A 24,755-nucleotide genomic window follows, 5' to 3' on the forward strand; every position below is an offset into this window, starting at 1 on the left:
ACAAAATTCCAAGGTAAATATATTTTGTGCTGTAGATGCATAAAACATTTCCAAGCTGCTATATAGTATGAAAATTCAAAAGTGTATTGTGAAAAGTCCAAAAAACTACATAGCCTAGTGGACTGAGCACAAAGTAGTGAGCCAGGAGTTTGAGTTTTGTTGTCACCACTGCTACTTAATTTATAAATGCTCTAATAATTCTTTACATTATTTACATGCTTTAAATTATTGTTAATGCTTAACAATATTTAGTAGGTACATTATTTTGTTTTACAGATGAGGCTCAAAAAAGTGTTTTGCTAAAGTTCCTGTGATGTGTCACTATTAGAACCGGTGTCTCGCACTTTACTGTTTTAGGCTTAATCTACTACACCACAGAGCCCACAGGCAAGAAAATTACTACTCAGTCACTTTTCCCTATCTGTAGAATGGAGATAGGATATTTACCCAATTAAATGTATATTTAATCCTGAATATTTTCATTGTTGCTTATGGTAAATATTACTATTCCCATTTTGCAGAGCAGAAAATTGAGGCTCATGACTCAAGGGCTCAGACCCACAGCCAGCATAACTTTCAGCAACAGTGAGGCAGGAGTTTTTCCTTGGCTATAAATAGGGCCCTACTAAATTCACGGTCCATTTTGCTCAATTTTACGATCAGGGTTTTTTAAAATTAGTCATTTCACATTTTCAGATACTTACATATGAAATTTCAAAGTGTAGTTGCCTTGGGGATCCTGACCCAAAAGGTTGTCAGGGTAGGAGTAGGAGTTGCAAGGCTATTGTAGGCGGGTCTTGGGATTGCCACCCTTCTGTCCTGCTGCTGGAAGGGACACAGCCTTCAGAGCTGGACAACCAGAGAGGAAGGCTGCTGGCCGGGCGCCTAGCTCTAAAGCCAGCACCGTGCCCAGCAGCAGTGCAGAAGTGAGGGTCGCAGGGTCTGGGTCTGGGGTGGGTTACCATATGTCTGGTTTTCCCAGTAGTCTCCCACCTGCTGCGGGGGGGTGACAGCTGGAGCCACGGAGTTTTCTGCAGCTAGGGGAGTCCCACCCTGGGAGTGGCCCCTGCAGGAGAAGAGGAAGTCTCATCCCTCCCCATTCCCAGCCGGGACTAGCAGCTGTAGCCCTGCACAAGGTAGGAGCCCCTGGTTGAGTGCCAGATTTCCCAGGGGAGATCAGATTTCACAGTCCATGACTTGCTTTCCATGGCCGTGAATTTGTTGGGACCCTAGCTATAAAGCATAGGAATGTGCAGATTTTGGTGAACTGGCTCTTTCTTGTTCATCCCAGATGACCTTTACTGTATATGTACTGTTGGTGTGGTCTCTATCCCCTAAAAAACTAAAGGTAGCCGCACTGTTCCTTCTAGAAAATCCCTGAAAGAAGAGGCAACCAAAAGACGTGAACAAGCGGAGGAGGTATGCAAGCTGTTGGGCAGCCCCTTCCGCCCCCCCCCCCCCCCCCCGCCCCAGGTCTGTGATAGGAAGGGATTTCTTGAGGAATATTAAGCTTTAAGGTACTACTATATGGAGGTCTGAATATTTTCCTGATATTAGTTTTATTGTGAATTTAAATGTTAGTCTTCACGTGTATCCCTACTATATGTTGTTTAATAATTTACTTTTATTACCAAGAAGAATTGTCATAAAATAAATAATTTTGTTACATTTTTTGCAGCGGTATTATTTAGGAAAGGTATCATTCCTGCCTTCCAATTTACCCAGCACCTAAACTAGCCTCCTGGTGCACAGTTTATCACATCCCTTCCCATCAGAAAAATAAACACAAAACCCCTTAGACAACTCAGCAGTCTCAAAAGAGTCCTACACATCATAAATAAGAACACCATTCTCTTCAACCCACGCTCCCAGGTGGAAAAAATACATCTGGGCTATTCCTGAATCAGGGGTCCAGTTTGAGATCGCAATTGCCTCCTTTTTCTCTGCTGACACAAATGGATTCTTTCTCAAATGGCTCCCTCTAACACACATGAGGCCAATCCAGTTTACTCCTGCGGGAATTCTGCACACAGTATTTTAAAATTCTGCATATTTTATTTGTCAAAACAATGCAATATAATCACATCGTTTTCAATTATGTTGGTAATTTATTTGAAAATACCTGTCAGCAAGAATGTCTGTAACAATACAGACAACAAAAAAGATTTAGGAAATTTTTTTGACAAATAGTTTCCTTACTAGGTATATTAGCACATCTGTATGGCTCCACAGAGCAGATGGCAATACTAATATTTCCAAGGATGTCAAGCACAGAAGATTTTAAGGGTATGTCTACATAGCAAAGAAACACTAGTGGCTGGCCCGCGCCAGCCGACTTGGGCAGATGTCAGACTGTGGGGTTGTTTCATTGCTATGCAGACTTCTGGGTTCGGACTAGACCCAGAGCTCTGGGACCCTTCCATCCTGCAGGCTCCTAGAGCCCAGGCTCCAGCAATGAAACAGAAAGACCCCAGGGACCTGTTCCTCTGCACCAAGGGCACCGCAATAGTGACCAAGAAGGACAGAATCTCGCATGCATGCCTAGACCTGTCCCCCAATCCAGGTGATTGGGGCTCAGTACAGGGGTCTGTGTATGGGAAGAATGGGGCTCAGCAGGGAGTGTCTGAGTGCAGGGGGGGCTCAGCAGAGGTGGGTCTGGGTGCTGGGGGAGTGGAGCTTCATGGGATGGGGTGGGGGTTCAGGTGCAGCTGGTTGGAGCTCAGTGGGGCGGGAGCTTCGACAGGGTGGTCCAGGTGCAGGGGGGTGGGGCTTGGTGGTGTGGGGGTTTGAGTGTGGCAGGGTTCTGCATGCGGTGGTCTGAGTGCGGGGCATCCAAATGCGGGAGGGTGTGGGTCGGTGGACGGGGGTCTGTGTCTGTGGTGTGAGTCTCTCTACCTCACTTGCATGCATGTCCCCCCGGCCTTGTCCCTCATCCCAATTTACGTCTCTGCTGGCTGCTCCGCACATTCAAACTGATGCGCTCGCACTGCTGGGGAGGAGTGAATGATCACTCTTGCAGTCTTCCTTTGCTTTCCAGTCAGACGTCATTTTTCTGTGGGGAAGCAAAGAAATCTGCGGGGGACGTGAATTCTGCGTGCGTGTAGTGGCGCAGAATTCCGCCAGGAGTACCAGTTGGGCTATGCACTGGGGAAGTTCTGCAGCAGTTGTGGGAGATAATGTCTCCCCTTCTCTCTGGCTGTAGAGAAGTTCTGCTGCTGGGGAACCTCCACATACAAAGAGGAATAGATGATGGGTTTCACAGTAGCAGAACCACTATTGCATCGCACACAGGGCACACTTTTGGCTCCATGTATGCTGTACCTCCATACATTGTGCAGTGAAACTGTTCTAGGTACTGCAGTCAGGACCCACCACACACAAGGAGGAAGAGCAAAGGATTTGCCCCTTTCTGAAAAGCGGAAGAAAGAGAATAGCATTGGAGGAAATAAACAGTATATTGGAAGCTGATCATGAGAGTCTTAGCATGTACTACCCACTTCAAAAAGTAATATGAAAGCAAAAGAGAAAACATAGTTCTATCCATTTATAGTAGCACTAAGCTATCTGCTTCAGCTGATAAAAAAGTGATAAATACAGAGGAGTTCTACTCACTCCAGCACCCTGGAGTCAATCTGAGAATATGTAACTATCCTTAGAGACTCCTCTGTGTGATAAACAGCTTAAGCACCTTAGATGTAGGAACAAAGTCTCTGTCTCTGAAAGAATGAGTGAAGTCAAACTAGTAAGTCTGCACTCCTAGAGCATTCTAAAAATGATTTTCTGCTACTGGCAAGCAGCCAGCTTCTCTTGGCCATCTCAATGGATGTTAAGAGGAAAACACATAGGAGAGAAGAACAGGAGTACTTGTGGCACCTTAGAGACTAACAAATTTATTAGAGCATAAGCTTTCGTGGGCTACAACCCACTTCTTCGGATGCATATAGAGTGAAACATATATTGAAGAGATATATATACACACACATACAGAGAGAAAGGAAGATGATGTCTGTCTGTATCTGTACGAGTTTTTTCATGAAGTTGATGGATTTCCACTCCATACAGCTAAATGCAGTGCCTTGCATAATGACAGGTTTCAGAGAAGCAGCCGTGTTAGTCTGTATCCGCAAAAAGAACAGGAGTACTTGTGGCACCTTAGAGACTAACAAATTTATTAGAGCATAAGCTTTCGTGGGCTACAACCCACTTCTTCGGATGCATATAGAGTGAAACATATATTGAGGAGATATATATACACACACATACAGAGAGAAAGGAAGATGATGTCTGTCTGTATCTGTACGAGTTTTTTCATGAAGTTGATGGATTTCCACTCCATACGGCTAGTCCAGGCATCATAATCACTGCATACATACAGCAGTGAGTGTGGAGAGACAGAATTTAGTTATTCAGACATAATTTCCATAGTGTCAAGATGTTTGGAAAGAAGGAGAATCCGCACCCTAATTCAGGCACCATAAAATGCACTGTAGAAGCAAACAATATATCCTAACTGTGCATGTGCTCATTGCTCTGAGACTGTTGTTATATACTAGCGATATGCTGATTGACTTGCATGTTGTTAGAGCTGTTGGGGAAAAATGGGATAAAAATCACATTTTTCTCTATATTTTGTCACTTGAAATTATATGATCAACTTTACTTATTATAGACTGTTGACATGGGATAAAAACTAAAATAATACCAGATTGATACCTGGCATTTACACTTTTAACATGCAAAACTATTTATAGAAGAAAAAGCTAGGAGCAAGTATAAATCTACAAACTGAAGACAGTGGGTTTAGTCAAAAATAGGTCCATGGGGGGGTTTCAATTATGACAGCTATTATTAATTCAACAAAAGCAACTCCATGCTTCATAACTGTTCTTGTGCTTCACTTATATTAAAGTAATTATGTTATCATCTATGGCATCCTATTGTGCATATCTTTATTTTCATAACCTCAGGACATCTCTGTTACTTGATCATTCCATATGAATTGTCCTACTTTGCAATTTATTTACAAGATAGAAAAACATCTTTTCATTTTTTAAACCTAAATTAATTTTTAAAAAGATTTTTAAAATAGCCAATTTCCTATTAATGTATTTTTCATTTGTCACAATGTTTTATATTCAACATATATAATCTTTCTTAATTTATTATTAATCCTGAGAGGAGGTAATACAGAAGACACAACATACACTTTTCCCCAAGTTACGTTTTCCAGTAAATCCAGATTTTTACATTTTTAACATCATGTAGACTCATAGACTTTAAGGTCAGAAGAGACCATTATGATCATCTAGTCTGACTTCCTGCACAATGCAGGCCACAGAATCTCATCCACCCACACCTGTAACAAACCCCTAACCTATGCCTGAGTTATTGAAGTCCTCAAATCATGGTTTAAAGACCTCAAGGTGCAGAGAATCCTCCAGCAAGTGACCCTTGCCCCAAGCTGCAGAGGAAGGCGAAAAACCTCCAGAGCCTCTGCCAATCTGCCCTGGAGGAAAATTCCTTCCTGACCCCAAATATGGTGATCAGTTAAACCCTGAGCATGTGGGCAAGACTCACCAGCCAGCACCCAGGAAAGAATTCTCTGTAGTAACTCAGATCCCACCCCATCTAACATCCCATCACAGACCATTGGGCATATTTACCTGCTAATAATCAAAGATCAATTAATTGCCAAAATTAGGCTATCCCATCATCCCATCCCCTCCGTAAACTTATCAAGCTTAATCTTGAAGCCAGATATGTCTTTTGCCCCCACTACTCCCCTTGGAAGGCTGTGAGCAACATGGTATAATTGCATTTGAAATAAGTTAATATTTATTAATCAAGCCTTATGATCCAAATCCAGTATCCGATCCAAGTAGCTGTGCTGGACACTCAGGAGCCAAATATGCACAAGAAAAGGGAAATGGCTCTGGAATGGGTCTGGGCTACAGTAATAGCCCTAATATGGTCCTTACTCTAGTGAAAGGGAGAGTTGGATCTGAGTAGCAGAAATACACCCAAGCCTACCTTTGTACCACCTAACTCCCTGTGTTCTGATGTTCTGGAGGCTACTGCAGAGCTGAGCTCTGCACTCACAGCAAGTGTACATCTCCTCTCCTTCCAATCCTGCATTGCTCCTTATACTGGTTTCATGGCCAGAAACCCTCCTAAGACAAAAACAACAAGGAGTCTGGTGGCACCTTAAAGACTAACAGATTTATTTGGGCATAAGCTTTCGTGAGTAAAAACCTCACTTCTTCGGATGCATACAGTGAAAGTTACAGATGCAGGCATTATATACTGACACATGGAGAGCAGGGAGTTACTTCGCAAGTGGAGAACGAGTGTTGACAGGGCCAATTCAATCAGGGTGGATGTAGTCCACTCCCAATAATAGATGAGGAGGTGTCAATTCCAGGAGAGGAAAAGCTGCTTCTGTAATGAGCCAGCCACTCCCAGTCCCTATTCAAGCCCAGATTAATGGTGTTAAATTTGCAAATGAATTTTAGTTCTGCTGTTTCTCTTTGAAGTCTGTTTCTGAAGTTTTTTTGTTCAATGATAGTGACTTTTAAATCTGTAATAGAATGACCAGGGAGGTTGAAGTGTTCACTTACTGGCTTATGTATGTTACCATTCCTGATGTCCGATTTGTGTCCATTTATTCTTTTGCGGAGGGACTGTCCGGTTTGGCCAATGTACATGGCAGAGGGGCATTGCTGGCACATGATGGCATATATAACATTAGTGGATGTGCAGGTGAATGAGCCCTTGATGGTGTGGCTGATGTGGTTGAGTCCTCTGATGGTGTCTCCAAAGTAGATATGGGGACAGAGTAGGCAACAAGGTTTGCTACAGGGATTGGTTCCTGGGTTGGTGTTTCTGTGGTGTGGTGTGTAGTTGCTGGTGAGTATTTGCTTCAGGTTGGGGGGTTGTCTGTAAGCGAGGACTGGCCTGCCTCCCAAGGTCTGTGAGAGTGAGGGATCATTTTCCAGGATAGGTTGTAGATCGTGGATAATGCGCTGGAGAGGTTTTAGCTGGGGGCTGTATGTGATGGCCAGTGGTGTTCTGTTATTGTCCTTGTTGGGCCTGTCCTGTAGTAGGTGATTTCTGGATACCCGTCTTGCTCTGTCAATCTGTTTCCTCACTTCCCCAGGTGGGTATTGTAGTTTTACGAATGCTTGATAAAGATCTTGTAGGTGTTTGTCTCTGTCTGAGGGTTGGAGCAAATTCGGTTGTATCTTAGGGCTTGGCTGTAGACAATGGATCGTGTGATGTGTCTTGGATGGAAGCTGGAGGCATGTAGGTACGTATAGCGGTCAGTAGGTTTCCAGTATAGGGTGGTGTTTATGTGGGGAGGATAAAGGGTGCAACTGTCTGTGACAGCTCAGCTAAAATAAATTCTAATATAAGGCATGTAAATAAGTTGAAGCATATATTTTAATTGCTTAAATGTTAGGTAAAATGTGCTGCCTAGATAATTTTTATCATACTCAAACCTTTTTTCACTCACCCTTAAATGTATCCTGCATTATCAAGCCCAAGTATTCATACATGATGTAATGCTATTTCCCAATCTGTCTTTAATATCAACAGTTAATTTGCTGATTAACCATAATCTTATAGTTTAATATACTCTTAGGTTATTTTAACCAAATGTTAAAAATTGCAGAATTCATTGATTCAAAATGTTGTTTTAATATCTAAGATGCCTACAATTTAAAGTAGTATCATAGGAACCTTAATTGCCTTTTGCATACATGCTTTTTTTCTTTTTAAATATATTGTTGCATTTTGGACACCATTACTTATTGAAAGCAGTCATCCACGTTCACATAAAGCCAGACTCTGCCATCCTTCCTTACAGTGAATAGAACTTTACTCTACAAATTGCCACACTGAGAGTAATGAGAATAAATGTGGCCCATAGTGTAGAGAATTTTCAGCATCTGAGTAGTCTTAAACATTTAGTAATTTAAAATTATCTAGAGGGGAATTTTGTAAGTGAAACACACGTACATATTATGTAATATTGTACACACACACACACACAAACTACGTTAAAATAACATTATTAAGGTTGCAAAGCCAAGCACTAAAAAATTAGGAAATGCCAGTATTAAAGTTCCCCATGCAATCTTAATTCAACCCCCTTATTTATATGCATTATGATACAGTCTTTAATTGCATATCCACATACTATTTTTTTCCACAGGACTCCTCTTTCAGTGCACAGAATGGATAGTGTTCAGTTAATATGTGGCCCCATGCCTTACTTACTGCACGCGATTCAAACCATGCTCTGACGACAGAATTATTGCTCTACTCATGGGCTTTTTTGTGGTACTCATCCCTATAGTATCCAAATGCTTCACAAACCATTTATTTTCACAACACCCTTGTGAGATGGGATATTATTATCCCCATTTTACAGATGGGGAAATGAAAAATGGAGAGATTAAGGTCCAGAATGTCCACTTATTCTGGGTGCTGAATTTGGGACAGTTAGGACCTGATGATTCAGAGTACACAGCATTATGTAGCACTTTATATTTTCAAATCACAGCTCCCATTGACTTCAGTTGCAGCTGTGAGTGCTTAGCATGTCTGAAAATTAAATCTGAGGTCTTACGTCAGACATCAAGAAAATGACGAACACACAATTGGTGATCATTTGTAAAAAGTTTGATTTCCCAGTGACTTGCCCTGCATCACATAGGAACTCTGCATTAAGGTTGCACAGACAGCCCTAATTCTGGCATTTCCTAATTTTTGAGTGCTTGACTTTGCAATCTTAATAATGTTCTTTCAACATAGTTCTGTGTACATGTGTGTGCACATACACGATTTACTAAGTTTTTAATAAAGCTAATTGAAAAAAAAAAACCCAGCAATCACATCGACACCCAGGAATGGGTCATCAACAGGGTTGGGACCTTTAGATCTACTACATAGACCTCTGTCACTTGAGCTAATGGAGTAACGAATAGCAGTAGAAGATTGTCATCTTCCCTGACAATACGTGAAGCTATTTGCAGACAGCAGAGGAATGTGCTCTGTGGGCATAAACTCTTCCGCTCATTGTCCCTGCTCTACAGCTTTACCCTTTTTGCCTCATCCCCTCCAAACTGTAACCCCAACTTCCAGTCCTGGGCTTCACAGTCAGTCCCAGTCTCATTCTTATTGCACAGCCAGTCTCAGTTCCCTCCATCCTGGCTCATTGGCTGTTCTTTCTCTCCTCCCCTAAACCCCATCTCTAATTGCCTGCCCCTCCTTTCTACCTACTTTCCCTGTCAGCTCTGGCTCACAGTCATAGTCTCCCTTCTTGGCCCCTCAAGAGATCCTTCTCTCCTCTCACCCATCTCCTTTCCCCAATTCTACTGTTTCCCAGTTCTGGTCTTCTATGCTAACTCCTCAATTGGTCTTTCTTTCCCCCATACACTGGCAAAAAAAAAAAAAAAAGTTTTCCCCAGTCTGTATCAGATAGTTGTATTAAATGCATCTTATCTAAATCCCATACAACTGTGAACACCCATATTTTGTTTGAAAGTGCACCTCAAATCTTATTTCCCATATCTATAAAATCCAGGCTTATACAATAGATCTGCAAGATACTTGGTTTCTTGGTTTTACAGAATCATAGATCTGCAGTGTGACACAACTAGAAATTTTTGAACTCTGGAGTCATTGAGCATTACAGTTTGGTAGAAAAATCTTTTTGTTTGAATGTTATTCCTAGTAGTAGAAAGCATGACTGATAACATTTTAGTGTAGCTATGGGCATACATACATATATATATATATATATATATACACACACACACACATACACTATTTAAAGCAAAGAGAATGAATAAAATATTTTAATAAACTGAAAAATTGTACAATGTGTGCAAGTTCTGTTGATCAGCTATATTAGAATTATTCTAAATAATTCATTATATGAAATAATTGCTAAGTACTGTAGCATTATTGGTATGTATGCAATGAAATAGCGCATTTCTAATGGCCATATCAGCTAGTAAAAATTCCCAGGCTGCAAAGATTTGTAAAATAGGAGGCCACAGAGGATGTTCTGATGACTTAAAAATAAGCATATTACAATGAACATTTTCAGAGATATACATGGAGTGCTTTGGTTGAAGAATTAATAGATGTCATGATTAAAAACCTTTTCCTAATAAAAATGTATTGCAAGGTAAGAGAATTAGTTCAAAGGACTCTTTTGTAACTCTCCATCACAAAGAATCTGTTTTATTATGATAGCTGCCATCCTGGCAATCAAGTGACAGATTTTACTGTGGCTTTTCAAATGTCTGTTAAATATAGCGCCTCCATTTTTTGAATGTTTTGAGTAGCCCACTGTGTAGCTACTGTTTGAAAAGTAACGTGTCACAGTGGGAGGTTGGAAGGGAATGGGCCTCCAGAAGCATTTAGTGCTTAATGGGTCTACTGCTGTAGTGAAGCAGTGTGCAGAAATAATTCTGATTAGGCTTGGTCAATCAAGCTACAAAATCAGACCTGTCCCTTTTCCATTCAGCTGTAAAATACAGAAAACAATCATTGTTTAAAATACAATTTTTAAAAGTCCTTGCACTTTTAGTTAAAATACCATTTATTTCTTAACATCATATGACTGATTCTTATACCTCTGGATACTATCAAATGTAGAGGGAATCAAATGGTTAAACTTGGAGAGGAGATTAGTTCTTTCATTTGGGATTTCACTTTAAAAGGAATGAGTAAAGCTATGAAAATAATAATTTTGAGAATTGAGTTTTGCATGTATTAAATGATACTAAATGTGAATAATGGAATAATGTTGTACCACATTTGTAGTGTAATAAATAGCTAATTATTTACAGTTTCATGTCAGAAAGTACCATTAAAACTCTCACACAGCCACATACGTTTAATTAAAAAGGAATAACTTTGAATGATAGGATTTTTGCATAATCATCATGTTGTTTTAAAGATAAGTATTTGGATAAAAGACAGACAAGACTTGGCTGTTAACTTTTAATTTCCATTTTTAAAATGTTTTATATTTTTCAGCTAAATAAGTCATAGCTTTAGTACTAGTGCAACATATGTGCAGAGGGGGCACAGCTAAGATACTCTGACTCTGTTAAGTTTAAGAGGTCATGTGACTGTGGTTACTGTTGAACCACACTGACAATATACTTTGAAGTAGATTATATTATGTTAGTTGTGCTTTTGTGAAGAAAAGCATTATTCTGAACAGGTCTTGAGAGCTAAATGGGTTTCAGGGGAATTGATAAATAGTTATTGTTGCAAACAAACACTTTAACTAATGTTGACAGGATTTTTATACTTTTACTTGTAAAATAATAGCAAAAGCCATGACGTTTTTAACTGAAATTCTCTGCATTGTGTACTGTTTCAGAAAACAGATGAATGGTATTTAAACCAACATCTCAGATGTTTCATGTTTCTAAGGAATTATAAAGCCTGAGAAAGAATTGCTGTTCTGTACCTACGTTTCCTCAAGGTAATTGCTTGAAAAGCAAAGGTGATTCAGGGATTCATGAGAAGTGACAAACCATGGCTGCCAACACTACATATGGTGCAGTCAGCTTTTCTGAACTTCCTTAGTTTATTTTTCAGTATGGATAAATTTGCTTTCTGGCACTGGAATCCCATTTGTCATAAATAGAAGGCTTTGCAAGGATCCACATCTTAGGCATGGTGAACAGAAAATTGAGAGCTATTCCATTTGGTAATTCATACAGCAGAATGCAAGGGCAAAGTGAAAGCAGGTCTCTGAGTTAAGAGAAGCAAATCACCATCAGTTGCTTAGGGGAAAATACTGGATGGGGGAAGATCTGGATGGAAATGCTTGTTGACTTAACTGGTTTTAGTATTTATGTACTGTGTAAAAGCAGGAGGAGCTAGAGAGATTCTATTTTTTAGATAGAAAGTCAGTTACTGTTTAACCTTCCCTCCACCCGCCCCGAAGCAATGCACATCATTTTACATCATTTTAAAGGTTCAAGCAACTAAGCAGATTTTTGCTTGCCTTTAAATAAATACAGGGAAATGTTTAACCCCTATTGTATTGACACAAAGCCTGTGCTGATCACACAGTGAAGCCTGGGAGGTCCAAACACAATGTGATTGGCTGTTTAAAACTGTCCTCTTTTTATACATGTTTCTGCACACAGTCCAGCAACAGCAGGGTTCAGCAGAACACAGTTTTGTCAGCAGGATTACAACGTGAGGGGGAGAGTTTTACCAACTTACCATTTTTTAATAAGAAAATGTAAAGAGGCAAATAATTACATCCGTAAGGTAATATTCTACAGCTACCTTTTGTACACAATTTTGTTCCTCTTTGATGTTCAATTTATTAAGATAGATGCACAAATCTAAGTACTGTATCATTTATTAAAATATGAGAAATGTGAGGAAGCTGAGTTTATAGCTCTGAGGATGAGGTTCAAAATCTCTTTTGTGCAATTAATTTTATATATTTGATTAGCTTGGTTAAATGTTCTAGAATTTGAAATCAGCACCACTCTAACTTTTTGTTAAATTGTGTAGAAGGGCTTGAACTGGTAGCATAGTGAAGCCCAGATGTAATTAAATGCGGTGTGCTGGAAAGTCTTAGATTGATTTTAATGCTGATTTCTGGGAAAACAGATTCATTATTTTAACGCTTATATCATGTGGCATAGAACTGTTTCTGAAATATCATAAACTTGTTTAATTTTCATAAAGGATTTTACAGTGCTGAAAGTTTACTTTCATGAAAAAAGGACATTTTTTTTCCCAGTTACAAATTTATCATATTAGTTTTAAATTAGTTTTGAGGTATTCCCTGCTGTTATTCTTCCAGAATGAATATTTGAGGAGGATCTAAGTAACAGAGTACTATATGTACACAAGAAGAAAAAGTGTTACCACTCACTGATTCTTCTGCTTCTGTTTCATTAAACATAGAGGAGCATGTTCATTCCTCTCTAAACATTGACATGTGACAGTTCTGTGATAAAAATCCCTATAATGACTGTTAGATTTTTGCATATAACCCTCTTTAGAAAATGCTTGGGAAAAAATTCCTATCAGAAAAGTGAATTTTGGTTTTTGAAATTTGAGACCACAATGCTGTATCTAGCCTAAGCAATCCTGCTGTATAAATATACCTCTACCCCGATATAACGCTACCCGATATAACACGAATTCTGATATAACGCGGTAAAGCAATGCTCCGGGGGGGGGGGGGGGGCTGCGCACTCCGGCAGATCAAAGCAAGTTTGATATAATGTGGTTTCACCTATAAAGCGGTAAGATTTTTTTTGGCTCCCGAGGACAGCGTTATATCGAGGTAGAGGTGTATCTGTACTAGTATATCCCAGAGAAGTGTGATTACTCCCACACTCCAAAGCAGAGCAAAATATCTTTTAGAAACCAAATTAACAATTTTAGTCTGGCTCATGTTTACAATACATTCAGATCCAGATAAGCAAAGCTGAATATCATATTTTAAGACCTTTTCCCCACTGATTGTATCTATGCTTTTTTCACATGCACTTAAATCAGCTGAGATCTTTGATTTTTTTTTCTTGCTCTGTATTTTGGAACTTTAATAAAAGTTTGAGCTTTTGTGTGTGTGGGAGGGGGAATTGAAAAGGAATTGAAATAGATATACTGTGTTGTATCTTAGCATTGTAGATCAAATTGCCATCAGCTGATACTAAAATAACTATGAAATGTCATTGAGTTTAACTGGGGTGCTACATTCTCTGTCAGTTTCATTACAATCTAATTTATATAATAAAACCCCACTATAAATGGGTGGCAATCTATTTTTGAATCGCACTAAGTGTGTAGGAAGTCATTTGGTCAGCTCATCATATATATTTCACTTAAGTAAAAGCTACCCTTTATAACAGACTTTCATTTGTCGTAACAGTTTACCGTCTGGATCCTCTGCTTGATCATAGTATGCCTACCTTTAAAGTCTGTTATGTAGCAAGAACCAAAAGGATTGATTTGGTTATTATGTTAATGCATTATTTGCAAATAGACCACTGAAACTTTGAAAACATTTATATTTAAAAAGTCATCAACATCACAAACATAATAAAGTAGTATTAAACTGTGCTATCACACTCCATTGTTGTTCCATTTAATTGAATGGGGAGCATACTCTGTGGTATCTGAGTGCCTCGAAAGTCCAAGATATACACCTTAACATACTTAAAACCACCTTCACCAAACAAGGACACTCGTTGTTTCCACCAGAGAAGTAGATCGCATCATGGAATGGGCCACCCAAATACCCCGAGAAAACTAGCTTCAATTCAGAAATAAAACCGCACACCCATATGGGGTATCATGAAACAAATACAGCCCATACTTGATGGGGACCCCATCCTGAAAGAAATATTTCCTGAATTCCCATTTCTGGCCTACAAACAACCCCCAACCTCTCCAAGCTCAGCAGCAGACGCAAACTGCCCTCAGAGTAGGACACACCAACTCACAGCAGCACCAGACCCTGTACAAACTACAAACTGCAAAAACTGCAGACACATCTCCACTGCTACAGTGGTCAACCCCCTCCACAACACACCGTTCAAGATCCATGGGTCTTACACAAGCCTATCACAACATGTGGCATACCTCATCCAGTATGCTAAATGCCCCAACAATAACTATCTGGATGAAACCAGATAATCATTATGCTCTTGAATGAACTCACACAGGGAAATGATAGAAGACAAAAACACCCTAACACCTGTGTGTGAACACTTTGTACAAAACTATCCCTCTATATCTGACCTACCAGTCCTCATTCTCAAAAGAAACCTGCACAATGCTTTCAAAAGATGAACCTGGGAGCTTAAATTCATAACTCTGCTAAACATTAATAATCATGGACTGAACAGAGACACCGGATTTACAATTTGTAACCCACTATGCCCCTCTATTTGTCCTAACTGTAAAGATGTAAATGAACCACTTTACCATAAATGGTCCCTTACAGTATGTGCTAATTGCTTACGCTAAACAATCTGTCCCACCTTGTGTTTTGCTATGACTCTGGAAGTACCTTTCTCAGATCTGAAGAAGAGCTCTGTGAGGCGTGAAAGCTGGTCTCTGTCACCAACAGAAGTTGGTCCAATAAAAGAGATTACCTCACCCACCTTGTCTGTCTTAAACACAAGTGATATTTGAGCTTTAGAATCTAGAGAGCCACTTTATTATTAAACTAAATTGTAGGGAGCTATAAAATTATGATTTGACATCCAACTCCTAACATCATGTTGTAAGATGCTTATCTGGCCCTTTTGTGGAAGAGTATTTATTCCTTGAAAGACTCCTTAAGAATTACATGTTCACAATTTGTGACTTTATATTAAACAGAAGAAAGATTAACTGTAGCTTAGACAGCAAATTCTGTGCTTAGGCTGTATGAGTCAGAGGCTAGCTCCTGTTTAAAGTCATGTATCTTGGAGAGTCATGCTTGGTGATCACGGATATAAGTAGCTGGGGCTTTAAGGGAAAATTAATAAATTCGGAGTGCCAGCTATGTTACTGTGAACATTAATGACAGTGAGTCTGAAGATGAAGGAGACTTGGAGAAGCAGAAAAAATAACTAATATGCAATGTTACTCCCTGTCATTTTCATTCATTTCTAAGTACCACCAGGGCTGGATTAAGGCAGGGGCTTTAGGGGCTGCAGCCCAGAGTCCCGGCTCAAGGGGGGACCCTGCAAAAATAAATCACAGGCAGCAATCCCCAACTCTGGGCCGCTAAAAGTCCCGTGGCGCAGCGGGGCGCTCAGGTAGGCTGCTTGCATGCCGTGGCCCCACACCGCTCTTGGAAGTGGCTGGGTGCTAGCATGTCTCTGCGGCCCCTGGCTGTCCCTCTGCCCCCAGGAGCTTCAGGGATGTGCTAGCAGGCAGCCACTTCTGAGAGCAGTGTGGGGCTATGGCAGGTAGGCAGCCTGCCTGAGCCCTGTTGTGCCGCCGGCCAGGAGCAGCCTGTGGTAAGCGCCTCCTGGCCAGAGCCTACACCTCGCACCCCCTCTTCCACCCAAATCTCCTGCCCCAGATCAGAATCCCCCCCCTGCACCCAAACTCCTTCCCAGACCCCGCACCCTCTCCTGCACCCCAATCCCCTGCCCCAGCCCCCTCCTGCACCAAACTCCCTCCCAGGAAAAAGACTTGTATACAGGGGCCCCACAAAATCTAATAGCCCTGGGCCCACAGGAGAGTTAATCCAGTCCTGAGTACCATAATAACAACAATTTTAAAAATTAAATATCTTAATAGAACGAACATTAGCTGTAGGCCTCAGGAAATTAAATTATATTACTTTTTGATATTGTATGTTTTTCTTTATTATTAATGGAATGGTTGTACCAGGCTAGAGCATGTGCTGGTTAGTTATAGTATTTATTTATCTGCCTTATGTCATCATGAATTAACCAATTTACACAAAACACATCAAGAAGATGCCATACAAAATGAAGCGATGCTGTTCTACATTGAGATAAAAACAAACTGTAGCGGACAAACCTATTGAAGTATCAACTATTACCTCAACCTGTTCTGAATTTGGACTAAAAAGAGAAGGTTTGATCCAACAGACCTCTTCTGGAGGGTCTTCCATTGTCCTGGCATGGGTGAAAAAGAAAGCTCAATGGAGGCAAAAAAGTTTCTCACCCTTAAGGTGGAATAACTTTCCACTTCAGATGTGGAATAGTTAGGCTAATGGACTGAAATAAATAGATCTGCCCATGTACCGGATTTGGTGATGATTACTTGAGAAGCTTAGCTTATCTCTCAAAAACACAATAATATTTTAGATAAACTTCTGAGGATATCAGTTCCATAAAAAATGTTAGCATCTTGGAACAAATGAAATCCTGATATCTTATTATTCATTATTGGTTTTATTTACTGTTTATATTGTGAAAACACTCAAAGACCCCAATTAGAATTAGGGTCTATTGTGCTCAGTATTGTTCTAAACAAAAAGAAAGACACAGACAGTTCTTGCCCCAAAGAGCTTACAAAATGAGAGGGAGGGTAGAGGATTTAATACTTCTATCTATCCCTCCCTCTCACCTTTCTCCCATTGAAATCAATGGGTGTTAGGCACCTAGATGCTTTTGAAAATACCACTGCGCACTTATAAATGTTTAGGTGTCTGAATACGTGTACAAATCTTTCCCTTAGACACTTTTGACTCCCATTTAAAAATAATAAATTGTGGAACGTGGGGTAGTTACAGGAGACGGTGAGTAAGTAGGATTGAGGGAGTGCAAGAAGGGAAAGAACACAGGGACACAGATTGGATGGGGAATGGAGAGAGGAAAGAGATATGAGAGGAGGAGGTGGAGGGCAGGAAGCGTGAAACCAGCACAGGAGGTACTGAGATGAGGAGAAATAGGAGGATGTTGCAGCAAGCAACCAAGCAACAGATCAAAAATCATATCCAGAGTGCAAACTGCAAAAAGCAGCCTTCTGGGAGATGGTAAGAGGCCACAGTTCTGAATCTCTCCACTGCAGTTGTTACTGCTTTCAACTCCAGCTGTTGCTTGAAAAGTTTCTGCTACTGCTGAGGACTGGCTCTCCCCTGGGAGGTTCTGCTGTACTTTCACCAGCCCATGTAAGTGAGTAAAGTGAGGAGAATGAAGTTATCCCAGAGGGAGGAGTTCCCACACTGAATTCCGAGTCAGAGGATGAGTTAACACACAAACCATGCTTTTTTTTTAAGGTCTAACGCATAGATTTCAGCAATAGTGGCAGGTGTAGGGCCCAATCCTGCAAACCCTTAGGTATTTGAATAGTCTTACTGAAGTCAATAGGTACTATGTGCATTAGTAAATATATGCACTTGCATATGTGTTTGTAGAATTACCGCCTTTGTACATTGAATTGCCCACATACTTTCCAAGTACTTTTCTTTTGCCTTCTTCAGAAGCATCTGGTGTTGGCCACTGACAGAGACATGATACTGAACTAGGCAGGCCAGTGGTCTGATCAGAGTGGCAGTTCTTCTTCTAGTGCTGGTCCCTATGTGTAATTCCACTGTGGGTGTGCATATGCTCCATGGAGCTGAGACTGGAGATTTCTAGCAAGTAGTGTCCATTAGTCCGCACCCGCATAGTTCTCCTCATGTTCCATGCTGAAGGTATAAGGGGTGATGGAGACCAATCCCTCTACAGATCCTTCTTACTGCTCCATGGCGCTGACTGCTGAGGAGTTATAGCCCTCCAGTGTCTGGAACTGATCCTCTTCAAAGTATTGTCCTGTAAATATTTATAAGTTTTATATTGTTATCGTTAGATATATCGTTAGAATCCCCATGCTGGGGAATTTTCCAGTCCTTTGGCATGGGTCTGAGATTATGCCCAGACTCCCAGGCTTTAAAAATAATTGTGTCTCCTCCTCCTCTTCCTTTCTGGTCAGCAGTGACCATCAGCACTGCTCGGAAAAACTCCTGTCTCCGCTAAGTGCAGTATATGTAGCTTTTTTCCCAGCTGAATGCAGTAGGTATAGACCTGGCTTTGGAAGCACCTAATGGAGTGTGCCATGAGGTCTCAGTTGGATCCAGGCCAGGGAGACCTCCCCTCTCCCCCAGTACATCAGTTTGAGACATCAAGAAGTACACCTCCTAGTCCAGTGTCCGATTCAGGAGAAGGTATGGCTAGAGCGAAGGACCCTTCGTCTGGGCCTTCTCATGGGAGTAAGAGGCATCCTCAAACATAACAGTAGATCCTCTTCTAGATCTTCTAAGAGAACTCCTCAACTCTGTCCAGGTCAGGTAACTCTTCATGCCCAGGAAACAAGGACAAGAGAAGAAAGAACCTCCTAAGCCTCGTGATCGTGATCAGAAGTCTCATAAGAGCAAGGTGTCAGGGGCCAGACCAGCTAGGTCCTGCTGCTGGCCTGTTCCTTGACTAACTTTGTTGCTAGGCAACCAGTGATCCTAGCTGCATTGCTTTGGAACTGACAGAGTAGCCACGGACCCTGACTGGCTGCTGGTGTAGCAGCCCTGCTTATAAGCCTGGCCTACACAGCAGATCAGCTGCAGCTCAACAGTACCACAGTCACAGCTGTGTTTGCACTTGTTCCAGCCCTGTTCCAACCTGCTTCCACTTCCTGCTCCTGCTCTGCTCTGCTCAAGTCCCTGTTCCCCTCTACCTTCTGGCTTTGATCCTAGCTGCATTGCTTTGGAACTGACAGAGCTTCTACCTTCTGGCTTTGATCCTCTGGCTTACAACTTGGGTTGACCCTCTGATTCTGATATTTGGCTTCTGTCTCTCCAGTTTCACACATACAGAATGGGAAGAGACTGTCTAGGAAGGAGTACGGCAGAAAGGGATCTAGGGGTTATAGTGGACCACAAGCTAAATATGAGTCAACAGTGTGATGCTGTTGCAAAAAAAGCAAACATGATTCTGGGATGTATTAACAGGTGTGTTGTGAGCAAGACACAAGAAGTCATTCTTCCGCTCTACTCTGCGCTGGTTAGGCCTCAGCTGGAGTATTGTGTCCAGTTCTGGGCACCGCATTTCAAGAAAGATGTGGAGAAATTGGAGAGGGTCCAGAGAAGAGCAACAAGAATGATTAAAGGTCTTGAGAACATGACCTATGAAGGAAGGCTGAAAGACTTGGGTTTGTTTAGTTTGAAAAAGAGAAGACTGAGAGGGGACACGATAGCATGATAGCATGGATAGCATGATAGCAGTTGGAGTCTGTTTTTGAAGCTTTTCTGTTGTAAAATAGCCGCCTGCAGGTCTGTCATTGAATGACTAGATAGGTTAAAGTGTTCTCCCACTGGTTTTTGAGTATTATGATTCCTGATGTCAGATTTGTGTCCATTAATTCTTTTGCGTAGAGACGGTCCGGTTTGGCCAAGGTACATGGCAGAGGGGCATTGCTGGCACATGATGGCATATATCACATTGGTAGATGTGCAGGTGAACAAGCCCCTGATGGTATGGCTGATGTGATTAGGTCCTATGATGATGTCACTTGAATAGATATGTGGACAGAGTTGGCATCGGGCTTTCTTGCAAGGATAGGTTCCTGGATCAGTATTTTTGTTCAGTGATGTGTGGTTGCTGGGGAGTATTTGCTTCAGGTTGGGGGGTTGTCTGTAAGCGAGGACAGGTCTGTCTCCCAAGATCTGTGAGAGTGAGGGATCATCTTTCAGGATAGGTTGTAGATCTTTGATGATGCGCTGGAGAGGTTTTAGTTGGGGGCTGAAGGTGACAGCTAGTGGTGTTCTGTTATTTTCTTTGTTGGGCCTGTCTTGTAGGAGGTGACTTCTGGGTACTCGTCTGGCTCTGTCAATCTGTTTTTTCACTTCATCAGGTGGGTATTGTAGTTTTAAGAATGCTTGATAGAGATCTTGTAGGTGCTTGTCTCTGTCTGAGGGATTGGAGCAAATGCGGTTGTATTTTAGAGCTTGGCTATAGACAGTGGATCGTGTGGTGAGTCCTGGATGGAAGCTGGAGGCATGTAGGTAAGTATAGCGGTCAGTAGGTTTCCGGTATAGGGTGGTATTTATGTGACCATTGCTTATTAGCACAGTAGTGTCCAGAGAATGGACGCTTGTGTGGATTGATCTAGGCTGAGGTTGATGGTGGGATGGAAATTATTGAAATCATGGTGGAATTCCTCAAGGGCTTCTTTTCCATGGGTCCAGATGATGAAGATGTCATCAATGCAGCGCACGTAGAGTAGGGGCATTAGGGGACGAGAGCTAAGGAAGCGTTGTTCTAAGTCAGCCATACCCACAGTGGAATACACATAGGGACCAGCACTCAAGGAGGAAAGGGAAGTTACTTACCTGTGTAAGCGGAGTTCTTTGAGATGTGTGATACTTATCTGTATTCTACTACCTGCCCTCCTTCATCTCTGCTTTGGATTCTCTCTCATTCATAGTAAGAGGAGGAAATGGTCTACATTGCCCCCTATACCCTTGGTACAGAGCAGAAGGGGAGCAGCTGCTCAGACACAGACCAATGGACACTACTTGCTAGAAATCTCTGGTTTCAGGTGCATGGAGTACATGCATACCCACAGTGGAATACACATAGGGAACACACATCTTGAAGAACTCCAGTTCTTCCTCGATTGCTTGCACATGTCCATTCCAATGTAGGTGTGTGCCTGCCTCGAGCATAGTTGCCGGAATTTTTTCCCTTAGTGGTATCTGTTGGGTCGGCTCTAGTGCCCCTGGTGCTATGCGCTCATAGTGCTAGTACAGGGGCCCCCGCCGAGACCGCACACCTTCAGTTCTGAAAGCAGCGCAGAAGTAAAGGTGGCAGTATCTTGACCCCCATAGAATAACCTTGCGACCCCCCGATGACCCGCTTTTGTGTTGAGACCCTCAGTTTGAGAAACTCTGGTTTCCCCAGTAAAATCTGTATAGTATAGGGTAAAAGTTACACAAAAGACCAGATTTCACCGGGGAGACCAGATTTCATGGTTCATGGCACGTTTTTTATTGCTATGAATTTGATAGGGCCTTATTGATGGCTGAATCCTGAAGAGCAAGCTTGCTCGGAGCAGGTTCATAGAGTCCTACTGGGCAGTAGAAAACCCTCCACAAGGGCAACTTACCTGGCAAAGTAGAAACGATTCTCCCTCTGGTCTTCCCAACACGGGGTTGCACTTACACAGTCCTCAGTGAAAATTTTCGCGTATCTTCTGCTCTTGAAACAGCAAGATCTGACCCTTTCTTCAGTCAAGGTCCACCTGGCAGCCATTTCAGCTTTCTATCCTAAGGTCGACAACAGTTTGGTCTTCTTGCATAGACTCATAGACTTTAAGGTCAGAAGGGACCATTATGATCATCTAGTCTGACCTCCCGCATGATGCAGGCCACAAAAGCTGACCCACCCACTCCTGGAATAATTCTCTCCCTTGACTCAGCTGTTGAAGTCCCCAAATCATGATTTAAAGACTTCAAGTCGCAGAGAATCCTCCAGCAGCGACCCCTGCTCCATGCTGCGGAGGAAGGCGAAAAACCTCCAGGGCCTCTGCCAATCTACCCTGGAGGAAAATTCCTTCCCGACCCCAAATATGGCGATCAGCAGAACCCCGAGCATGTGGGCAAGATTCTCCATTGCACGAAATGGTAATCTGTTTTCTCAAAGGCCTGGAGAGGGTGTTCCCTCAAATAAAGGAACCAATCATCCTTGGGACCTAAACCTTGTCCTGTCAAAGCTGATGGGCCCACCCTTCGAGCCGCTAGCTCACTGTTGCACCTCACCTGGAAAGTCGTCTTTTTAGTGGCCATCACTTCAGCCAGGAAAGTTTTGGAGATCCAAGCCCCCACGTCAGAACCCGTATACAATATTCTTCAAAGATAAAGTACAGCTGCGCCTGCATCCAAAGTTCCTCCCGAAAGTGGTTTCACAATTCCAGTGTAGCCAAGCAATTTTTCTACCAGTATTCTACCCTAAGCCTCAAGCAGCTACCCTACCCTAAGCAACAGCGTCTGCACTCCGTGGATGTTAGATGAGCCCTGGTATTTTATATTCAAAGGACCAAACCATTCCACAGATTGGCTCAGCTGTTCAAAGCGGTAGCTGAGAGAATGAAGAGGCTCCCCATCTCTGCCCAGAGGATTTCGTCGTGAATTACTTCATGTATCCAGGCATGTTATGACCTCGTGGGAGTTCCTCCTCCACCTAACCTGACTGCTCACTCCACAAGATCTCAGGCCCCTTCAGCTGCTTTCCTAGCTTAAGTCCCTATTCAATATATCTGTAGGGCAGCAACCTGGTCCTCACTGCACACATTCTCAGCACACTATGCCATTACCTAACAAACCAGAGACAATGCCAACGTCGGCCACGCAGTGTTGCAGTCAGCTTGTCCTTGAACGCCGAGTTCACCTTCTGTGCAACTGCTTGTGAGTAATCTACATTGGAATGGACATGTGCAAGCACTCAAAGAAGAACTAACCTCTCTGTAACTATTGTTCTTTGAGATGTGTTGCACATGTCCTTTCCGAGACCTGCCCACTGTCCCCGCTCTCAGAGGGTTGGTAAGAAGAAACTGATGGGGTGATCCAGACAGCTCCAGCTGAATTTAAGTCCTTGCTATAATATTATAAAACAACATTTCTGTAATCATATTCTTTCTTACAAAACAATCTAGTTGTATATTATATATTTGAAAGTCTTCTTTTGAGTTTTTTAATAAATGCCATGTCACTCACCCTTACTCAATTATTCATCTACGCTACAATTGCTCCATAGAATTTCGAAACCAAGCATCAGGTTTTAATTTACATGTTTAAACGTCCAGGGTGTCATCCTGGCCCCACTGAAATCACTGGGAGTTTTACCATTGATTTCAGTGGGGTGAGGATGTCTCCCCCGGTCACTAACATCCTTACACAATTAATACTGACAACTCATATTCCTTTTATTGTAGGTTTTAATCCTCAAACTGCAAGAAATGCTATACCGAATATCGTTGGTGTTAGTTCCAAGTTTCTTCTTGCTTCCCTGTTTCTCTTGAACATCCAAAAACTAATTCAAATATCAAGAATTGTTCTGTGGATGTTTCAAAGATGATCCCATGGCATAATTTACTTGGATCTTCAAGCTTTTGATTAGCTCTCTTATGAGAGACAATTAAGGAAAAAATAAATAACCACACAGTAAAAGGCTAATTCTTGTTATGGATTATAAGTGAGTTCATCAGAAGGGTTCTAGAAGACTCATAGCAAACAGTTAATCCTCAAAGTAGATGGAAGTTAATACTGACCTAACCAGAGGGTTGACACTTTGACCTCTTTCCACATCAGTTCAGAAATTCAGCAGTTTGATATACTCTTGCTTCATTCCTGTTTCTTTTCTCACAATTAAATGTGAAAAACCTAAATGAATTAAAATGGATTACAATGCATACAAGGCTGTAGACCATAGTTAGTTTAAAAGATGATCGTGTGGGAAAACAGAAATTGTTTGTCCAAGATTAAGAAAAAAGCCTCAAAACTGGTCTGTGAAGCTGCATGTGTTTGGCATGCACAAAATGAACATTCATTTTATATCAGTGTCTGTACGGTCCAGATTCAGCAAAGCACTGAAGCACCTGTATAACTCCAAGCACAGAAACAGTCCCATTGACTTTACATGCTTCAGTGCATTGCTAGATTGGGAGCTATGTGTATGCAACATTTGAGTGCAAGTTTGGAAGTTAACTTTGGAAAATTAGATCCTCTCTGTTGTAACTGGCAAGTAACTGGTCCAGCTGAAATATATGAACATTTGGGTTTTTTGAACATGGCATTGAAACTGAAGGCTCTCTGTAACAGTGAAACAAAAGAGACATGTCAGTCTTCCAGAGTTACTAGATTTGCTTTCTCTCTCTGGTTTTTGATTATGAAGGGACCACAAATTCAGTTTAAAGAACATGTCAAATGATTACATAGTTGTGAGCAAAGTAAAACACCTCTAGGCTAGTGCTGGAAATAAGTCAAGGTTGTCAGGTCACAGAACAGTGTAACAGCAAAATGTACTTAAACAGGAGGTGAAAGAAAGGCAGATGAATTGTCATGTGTGACCAATGGTATCAAATTAAATGAAACTAAAACAAATGAACTAAGTCACTGAAAGGAGTTGTGCATAGTTTTAACTTTTTATAAGTCTCTTCTGTTTTAGTCTCCTCATTTGTAATCAGAAACACAATGAGATGCAGTAAGTTATAAATCTGTAATAACCTCTCTAGAAATGAAATGAAAAATT

General features: G+C 41.5%; 1 long non-coding RNA gene across 1 annotated transcript in view; it reads left to right on the top strand.

Annotated features, from left to right (window-relative positions):
* Positions 1-12,202: 12,202 nt before the first annotated feature.
* Positions 12,203-24,755, top strand: part of LOC115271171 — a 65,423-nt gene continuing 52,870 nt past the window's right edge. Inside the window, exon 1 of the long non-coding RNA XR_003899774.1 lies at positions 12,203-12,312. This is a non-coding gene — a long non-coding RNA (uncharacterized LOC115271171). The remainder of the gene's footprint in view (positions 12,313-24,755) is intronic.

The sequence above is a fragment of the Terrapene carolina genome, unplaced genomic scaffold (assembly GCF_002925995.2).
Source record: "Terrapene carolina triunguis isolate 2854851 unplaced genomic scaffold, T_m_triunguis-2.0 Scaffold68, whole genome shotgun sequence".
Taxonomy (NCBI): Eukaryota; Metazoa; Chordata; order Testudines; family Emydidae; genus Terrapene; species Terrapene triunguis.